Raw genomic sequence first — 9,910 nt, forward strand, 5'->3', positions numbered from 1 at the left:
TCCTGGTCAACACGGTGAAACCCCGTCTCTACTAAAACTACAAAAAATTAGCCGGGCATGGTGGCATGTGCCTGTAATCCCAGCTACTCAGGAGGCTGAGGCAGGAGAATTGCCTGAACCCAGGAGGTGGAGGTTGCAGTGAGGCGAGAGCGCACCATTGCACTCCAGCCTGGGTAACAAGAGCGAAACTCCGTCTCAAAAAAAAAAAAAAGAAAAAAAAAGAAAAGAACAAGGATAAAAAGAAAAGAGGAGAGAATTGTAGATAACAACCTATATGTGGTGGTCCATTTCCAATGCTAAGTGCTTTAGTATAAGTTTAAGCAGTCTTCATGGAAATAAAGAAATAATGAAACAGAATGTACTAAGCCATGAGCCACCCCTTCCCCCGCTTCTTCCTGCTTTCCCTTTCACCCAGCGGCCAGATACCTATATGTCGGCTGCCCGCATTAAGTACACACTCCCCACCCCACCAAATAATTTAGTTTAGGCTAGCTTGCAACATAAATAATTGTACCCTTTTTTATCAGCTAAGTGAAGCCATTAGGGCCCTGAGCCAAATGTTTAGAGTCCTGAGACAGTCACAATGCATTATGGGCTTCAATAAAGTGCAATAAAAAGACCGTAAAGAACATACTTGAAGCCTTAACCCAACTACCAATAGGCGACGTCCAGGAAGATTGTAACCCATAGTATTCAGCCAATAAGGGAACCTGGGGAAGAATTTGTGTACTAGGGAATAAATTCCTTGTTGAAACCATTCTGAATGCGCCTGCATGCCAGACACCCAGTCTTGCAAGACCACCATTAAAATCCCACTTCGGCTGTTCTCTGCATCTCTGAGTATATTATTTGGATTTGGGACAGGTGAGTTAGTTTCTCATGTGACCTATATCATTTTTCTTCTCCATGAAGAATTTCTTTTAACTTTTTTCTTGCAAGGCAGGTGTACTGGCAAAACATTCCCTAAATTTTTGCTTGTCTTGGAAGTCTTTATTTCTTCTTTGCTTTTGAAGGATAATGTGTAGGCTATAGAATTCTAGCTTGGTATTCTTATTCTCTGACACTTTGATTTCACTGCATTCTCTTCTTGCTGCATGGTCTCCGTGGAAAATTTGGCTGTATATAATTCTCATCCTTGCTCCTCTAGAGGTAAGATATTTCCCCCTTGTGTATTTCAAGATTTTTTCTTTAACTTATATTTTCTGAAGTTTGACTAATGTGTCTTTTTTTTTTAATTATTCTTTTGAGACGGAGTCTTGCTCTGCTGCCTAGGCTGGAGTGCAGTGATGCGATCTTGGCTCACTGCAACCTCTGCCTCCTGGGTTCAAGCGATTCTCCTGCCTCCACCTCCCGAGTAGCTTATATCACAGGTGTGTGCCACCACAACAGGCCAATTTTTGTATTTTTAGTAGAGATGGGATTTTCCTATGTTGGCGAACTCCTGACCTCAAGTGATCTACCGGGCTCGGCCTCCCAAACTGCTGACTAATGTGTCTTGATGAGGTTTTATCTGGGGGGAGAGGCATTTATCCTGCCTGGTACTCTCTGAGCTTCCCATCTGAGGTTTGGTGTTTGCTAGTACCTTTAGTTAAATTCTCAGTTATTGCTTCACGTATTTCTTCTATTTCTTTCTCTATTTCTACTCCTTCTAGTGTTCCCATTACACATAGCTAAACCTGTCACAGTCATCCCGTAGTTGCTGGGTATTCAGCTCTTTTGTTTCAGTCCTTTTTTCTCTTTGCTTCTCAGTTTTGGAAGTTTCTATTGCCATATCCTCAAATGCAGAATTCTTTCTTCATCCACGGCCAGTCTACTAATGATCCTATCAAAAGCATTCTTCTTCCTTCTGTTTCTGTGTTTCTCTCTGGTGTTTCCTTTGAACAGTTTCTTAGAATTTCCATGGTTCTGCTAACATCACACATTGTTTCTTGCATGCTGTCTACTTTGTCCATTAGAGCCCTTAACAGATTAATGATAGTTGTTTTAAGCTCCCTGTTTAAAAATTCCAAAGTCCCTTTGATATTTGAGTCTGGTTCAAATGTTTGCTCTGTCTCTTCAAACTGTGTTTTTCTGATTTTAGTATGCTTTGCTGTTGTTTCTATTAGCCATACATGATATAATGGATTTTTTTAAAACTGCAGTTAATAGGCCTGTAGTTGTGTGAAGGTGGGGGAGCACTGTAGAACTCTATCAGTAAGCCCCAGTCTTTTAGCAAGATTGGGCCTCTGCACTACGGAGTTCACAAGCATGTTTTTGTCACCCTGCCTTCCTTAAGTGGCATAGAATGGCTAGTGTGGGCTGAAATTGGGTATTTCCCAATTTCGAAATTGGGAAAAATCCAGTAGGTTGGGCTCTAATTATATGATGTCCTCTGGCTAGGAAGAACAGTATGCCCTAGTGTATTTCAAGTGGTTTCTGATCCCTGCCCCTGCCAGTAGCATAAAAAGATTTTTCTCTGATCTTCACTGTGAAAATTTGGCAGAGCTCCTGGAGCTACAACTCACAGAAGTGTGTGATCCCTGAATGGCTCGGTCCCCCTGGTGTTTTTCACTCTCAGGCTTGTTCACGCTGAGCCTGCAGCCATATGCCAGTTACCATTCAGGTTTCCCTACCCTGCCACTGCTTGTGCGGGGGTTCTGCTCTGGTAAGTTGTAATTCTCTGTATCTGCCTGTAGGTGTCTCCAGTTTGGGGCAGTGGTTGGCCCTGTGGCTGTAGTTCTGACAGTAAGAAGCCTTGTGGATTTTTTAGTGTGTTCAGGTCATTATTTGTTATTAAAAAGGAGTGATGATTTCCAAACTACTTACACAAAAGACCAAACTTTTGTGATTTGAATATATTAATGAGAAAATACTTAATATTAATAAAGCTCTTCATTACTGATAGTGAGCTAAGATTATATAATCAAATGAATCCTGTGTCAACTTTTTCATGTAAAATAAACATATTACAGGGAAAGGGATTGTATTTATTATAATGGGTAGAATAAAAAGCATATTTATATTAAACCACCAATATATTAAACTATAGGACAAACTGATATATTTGTGTTAATTTCTAAATATTTAATAAGATCTTCTAAGACAAAATATTATTCTTGTATTAAAATTTTTTAAAAGTCATCTATTTTTTGTTCACATTAACAAAAGAAAGCTAATAGGACTTTAAAGTATCTATAAACTCTTATTTTATCCCTAAATATTTTACATTCAGACTAAAAGAACAGACCGTGAGTTACATTTTTTAAATACCTTTTTCCTTGAGAGTTGTTGGCAGGTAGTAATTTCCAAAGTTCTCTTGTTAAATATTCTTAACTGTAGGTACTGATAAATGTGATTAAAGACTCATTGAGAAGACTTCCACCAAGATGTCCAAATAGAAACAGCTCCGGAGTGCAGTTCCCAGTGAGAGTAACACAGAAGGCAAGTGATCTTCATATTTCCAGCCAAGGTACAAGGTTCATCTCAATGGGAAGGGTTGGACAGTGGGTGTAGCCCAAGGAGGGCAAACTGAGGCAGAGTGGGGCACTGCCTCACCCAGGAAGTGCAACAGGCCAGAGGATCCCCCTCCTACCCAACTGAGGCCATCGGGGACTTTTCCAGCCACTCCGGCACTCCAGTTCAGATACTCTGCTTCTCCCATGGTCTTTACAGCCCACAGACCAGGAGATTCCCTCTGGGCTGACAGGCGCCTCTGGTTTCCAGCCCAAATCTGGGCAGCTGTTTCAGCTGGCTCCATGGGCTTCCAGCACAAATCTGGGCAGCCATTTTTACTGGCACCTGGAGTGCCTGCAAGACAGAGCTCCCCATTCCCCTGAAAAAAAGGAGGCTGAAGGCAGGGAGCCAAGTGATCTGACTTGGCAGGTCCCACCCCCAAAAAGACCAGCAAACTGAAACCCACTGGCTGGAGAGTTTTGCAGCCAGCACAGCAGTTTGACCTTGACCCAAGAGGGTGGAGCTTGGTAGGGGGAAGGGCTCCACCATTACCAAGTCTAACCTTACCTGTGTAAACCAAATTGCAAGGAAGTTTACACAGCAGCTGGGCAGAGCCCATGGCAGCTCAGCAATGCCTCTGCAGGCAGACTGTGACTAGATTCCCTCCTTGCAGGGCAGGGCATCTCTAAAAAAAGGCAGAGCCCACCAAGGATTTGTAAATAAAGCCCCAGCTTCCTGGGACAGAGCACCTGGGAAAAAGGGTTGGTTGTGAGTTCCACTGCAGCAGGCTTAAACCTCCCTGCCCAGCAGCTCTGAGGGGAGCAATGGAACTCCCAGCATAGCACTTGAGCTCCAATTAGGAACAGACTGCCTCCTCAAGTGGCTCCCTAACCTCCATATATCCAAAGAGATACTTCATACAGGAGAGCTCTGGCTGACATCTGGCAGGTACACTTCTGGGATGAAGCAACCAGAGGAAGTAACAGGCAGCAACCCTTGCTGTTCTACAGTTCCCACAGGTGATTCCCAGCAAGCAGGGTCTGGAGTGGACCTCCAGCAGTCCTGTAGCAGAGGGGCTTGACTAAAAAACAGAAAGAAATAGCTTCAACATCAACAGAAAGGACATCCACTCAGAGACCCCATCTGAAAGTCACCAACTTCAAAGAACAAAAGTAGATAAATCCACCAAGATGGGAATAAACCAGCACAAAAAGGATGAAATAACCAAAAACCAGAATGCCTCTCCTCCTCCAAAAGAACACAACTCCTTGCCAGCAAGGGAACAAAATTGGATGGAGAATGAGTTTGACAAATTGACAGAAGCAGGCTTCAGAAGGTGGGTGATAACAAACTTCACTGAGCTAAAGGAACATGTTCCAACCCAATGCAAAGAAACTAAGAACCTTGAAGAAAGGTTAGATAAAATGCTAACTAGAATACCCAGCTTAGAGAAGAACATAAACAACTTGATGGAGCTGAAGAACACAGCAAGAGAACTTTGCAAAGCATACACAAGTTTCAGTAGCTGAGTCAATCAAGCAGAAGAAAGGATATCAGAGATTGAAGATCAACTCAATGAAATAAATTGAGAAGGCAAGATTAGAGAAAAAAGAGTGAAAAGAAATGAACAAAGCCTCCAAGAAATATGGGATTATGTGAAAAGACCTAATCTACGTTTGATCAGTGTACCTGAATGTGACAGGGTGAAAGAAACCAAGCTGGAAAACATGCTCCAGGATATTATCCAGGAAAACTTCCCCAATATAGCAAGGTAGACCAACATTCAAATCCAGGAAATAAAAGATATTCTTCAAGAAGAGCAACCACAAGGCACATAATTATCAGATTCACCAGGTTGAAATGAAGGAAAAAATGCTAAGGGCAGCCAGAGAGAAAGGTCAGATTACCCACAAAGGGAAGCCCATCAGACTCACAGCAGATCTCTCGGCAGAAACCCTACAAGTCGGAAAAGAGTAGGGGCCAATATTCAACACCCTTAAAGAAAAGAACTTTCAACCCACAATTTCATATCCAGCCAAACTAAGCTTCATGAGTGAAGGAGAAATAAAATCCTTTACAGACAAGCAATTGCTGAGAGATTTTGTCACCACCAGGCCTGCCTTACAAGAGCTCCTGAGGGAAGCACTAAACATGAAAGGAACAACCAGTACCACCCACTGCAAAAATGTACCAAATGGTAAAGACATCAACACAATGAAGAAACTGCATCAACTAATGGGCAAAACAACCAGCTAGTATCAAAATGGCAGGATCAAATTCACACATAACAATAATAACCTTAAATGTAAGTGGGCTGAATGCCCCAATCAAAAGGCACAGACTGGCAAATTGGATAAAAAGTCAAGACCCATCAGTGTGCTGTATTCAGGAGATCCATCTCATGTGCAAAATATGACTCAAAATAAAGGGATGGAGGAAGATTTACTATGCAAATGGAGAGAAAAACAAAAGCAGAAATTGCAATCCTAGTCTCTGATAAAACGGACTTTAAACCAACAAAGATCGAAAAGAGACACAGAAGGACATTACATAATGGTAAAAGGACCAATGCAACAAGAAGAGCTAATGATCCTAAATATATACGCACCCAATACAGGAGCACCCTGATACATAAAGCAAGTTCTTAACTACCTACAAAGAGAATTATACTCCCACACAATAATAGTGGGAGATTTAACACTCCACTGTCAATATTAGACAGATCAATGAGACAGAAAATTGATAAGGATATCCAGGACTTGAACTCAGATCTGGGCCAAGTAAGACCTAATAGGTATCTATAGAACTCTCCACTCCAAATCCACATAATATACATTCTTCTCAGCACCACATCGCATTTACTCTAAAATTGACCACATAATTGAAAGTAAATCACTCCTCGGCAAATGCGAAAGAACAAAAATCATAACGATCAGTCTCTCAGACCACAGTGCAATCAAATTAGAACTCAGGATGAAGAAACTCACTCAAAACTGCACAACTACATGGACACTAAACAACCTGCTCCTGAATGACTACTGGATAAACAATGAAATGAAGGCAGAAATAAGATGTTCTTCAAAATCAATGAGAACGAAGACACAACATACCAGAATCTCTGTGACACATTTAAAGAAGTGTCTAGAGGGAAATTTATAGCTCTAAATGCCCACATGAGAAGTGAGGAAATATCTAAAATTGACACCCTATTGTCACAGTTAACAGAACTAGAGGAGCAAGATCAAAAAAACTGAAAACCTAGCAGAAGACAAGAAATAACTAAGATCAGAGCAGAACTGAAAAGGATAGAGACACAAGAAAACCTTCAAAAAAATCAATAAATCCAGGAGCTGGTTTGTTGAAAAGATCAACAAAATGATCTTTTTTGAAAAGATCAACACTATCCAGACTAAGAAAAAAAGAAAGACAGAAGAATCAAATAGATGCAATAAAAAATGATAAAGGGGATATCATCACTGATTCCACAGAAATTCAAACTACCATCAGAGATTATTATAAACAACTCTATGCACATAAACCAGTAAATTTAGAAGAAATGGATAAATTCCTGGAAATTTACACCCTCCCCAGACTAAACCAGGAAAAAGTTGTATCCCTGAATAGACCAATATCAAGGTCCAAAGTTGAGGCAGCAATTAATAGCCTACCAACCAAAAAAAGTCCAGATGCAGATGGGTTCACAGATGAATTCTACCAGATGTACAAAGAGGAGCTGGTACCATTCCTTCTGAAACTATTCCAAACAATACGAAAAGGGGAAATACTCTGTAACTAATTTTGTGAGACCAACATCATCCTGATACCAAAACCTGGCAGAGACACAACTAAAAAAGATAAGTTTAGGACAATATCCATGATGAACATCAATGCAAAAATCTTCAGTAAAATACTGGCAAATCAAATGCAACAGCACATCAAAAAGCTTATGCATCATGATCAAGTAAGCTTCATCCCTGGGATGCAAGCCTGGTTCAACATATACAAATCTATAAACCTAATCCCTCACATAAACAGAATCAAAGACAAAAACCACAGTTATCTCAATAGATGCAGAGCAGGCCTTCAACAAAATTCAACAGCACTTTATGCTAAAAACTCTTAATAAACTAGGTATCAATTGAATGTATCTCAAAATAATAAAAGCTATTTATGACAAACCTATAGCCAACATCATAATCACACTGAATGGGCAAAAACTGGAAGCATTCCCTTTGAAAACTGGCACTAAACAAGGCTGCCTAATCTCACCATTCCTGTTCAACATAGTATTGGAAGTTCTAGCCAGAGCAATCAGGCAAGAAAAAGAGATAAAGAGTATTCAATTAAAAAAAGAGGGAGTCAAATTGTCTCTATTTGCAGACCACATGATTGTATGTTTAGAAAACCCCATCTTCTCAGCCCCAAATCCCCTTAAGATGTTAAGCAACTTCAGCAAAATCTCAAAATACAAAATTGATGTGCAAAAACCGCAAGCATTCTTGTACACCAATAACAGACAAACAGGGACCCAAATCATAAGGGAACTCCCATTCACAATTGCTACAAAGAGAATAAAATACCTAGGAATACAACCAACAAAGGAAATAAAGGACCTCTTCAAGGAGAACTACAGACCACTGCTCAGCAAAGTAAGAGAGGACACAAACAGATGGAAAAACATTCCATGCTCATGGTTAGGAAGAATCAATATTATGAAAATGGCCATGCTGCCCAAAGTAATTTATACATTCAATGCTATTCCCATCAAGCTACAATTGACCTTCTTCACAGAACTGGAAAAAAAAACGCTTAAGCTTCATATGGAACCAAAAATAGCCTGCATAGCCAGACAATCCTAAGCAAAAAGAACAAAGCTGGAGGCATCATGCTACCTGACTTTAAACTATACTTCAAGGCTACAGTAATCAAAACAGCATGGTTCTGGTCCCAAAACAGACATATAGACCAATGGAATGGAACAGAGGCCTCAGAAGTAATACTTCACACCTACAACAATCTGATCTTTGACAAACCTGACAAAAACAAGCAATGGGGAAAGAATTCCCTATTTAATAAATGGTGTTGGGAAAACTGGCTATACATGTGCAGAAATCTGAAACTGGATCCCTTCCTTACACCTTATACAAAAATTAACTCCAGATGTAAACATAAGACCTAACACCATAAAAACCCTAGAAGAAAATCTAGGCAATACCATTCAGGACATAGGCATAGGGAAGGACTTCATGACAAAAACACCAAAAGCAATGGCAACAAAAGCCAAAATAGACAAATGGGATCTAGTTAAACTTAAGAGCTCCTGCACAGCAAAAGAAACAATCATTAGAGTGAACCAGCAACCAAAAAAATGGGAAAATTTTTTGCAATCTATCCCTCTGAAAAAGGGCTAATATCTAGAATCTACAGAGAACTTAAACAAATACACAGGAGAAAAACAACCCCATCAAAAAGTGGGCAAAGTATGTGAACAGACGCTTTTCAAAAGAAGACATTTGTGCGGCCAAAGACATATGAAAAAGTGCTCATCAACACTGGTCGTTAGAGAAATGCAAATCAAAACCACATTGAGATACCGTCTCACACCAGTTAGAATGGCGATCATTAAAAAATCTGGAGACAACAAATGCTGGAGAGGATGTGGAGAAATAGCAACACTTTTACACTGTTGGTGGGAGTGTAAATTAGTTCAACCATTGTGGAAGATAATGTGACGATTCCTTAAGGATCTAGAAATAGAAATACCTTTGACCCAGTAATCCCATTACTTGGTATATACCCAAAGGATTATAAATCATTCTGTTATAAAGACACATGCACACATATGTTCATTGTGGCACTGTTCACAATAGCAAAGACTTGGAACCAATGCAAATGCCCATCTATGATAGATGGGATAAAGAAAATGTGGGACATATACACCATGGAATACTATGCAACCATAAAAAAGGATGAGTTCATGTCCTTTGCAGAGACATGGATGAAGCTGGAAACCATCATTCTCAGCAACCTGACACAAGAACAGAAAAGCAAACACTGCATATTCTCACTCATAAGTGTGTGTTTAACAATGAGAACACATGGACACAAGGAGGGGAACATCACACACTGGGGTCTGTTGGGGGTGGGGGGCTATGAGAGGGATCGCAGGGAATGGGGGGATTGGAGATGTATAACATTAGGAGAAATACCTAATGTAGATGACAGGGGGATGGAGGCAGCAAATCACCATGGCATGTGTATACCTATGTAAGAATTCTGCAAGATATTCACATGTACCCCAGAACTTAAAGTAAAATTAAAAAAAAAAAAAGCCTCATTGATATTTTACCTTGAATATAATGGAAATGTTTTAATTTGTTAAAAATTCTTAGGAAACCTGTTTGTTTTCTAAATAAAAATTCAGAGAATTCAGGAAAATCTTAGCATACTATGAATTGAACTAAGAAAATTTTGGTTG

The sequence above is a fragment of the Sapajus apella genome, unplaced genomic scaffold (assembly GCF_009761245.1).
Source record: "Sapajus apella isolate SASKATOON/1434 unplaced genomic scaffold, GSC_monkey_1.0 scaffold112, whole genome shotgun sequence".
NCBI lineage: Eukaryota > Metazoa > Chordata > Mammalia > Primates > Cebidae > Sapajus > Sapajus apella.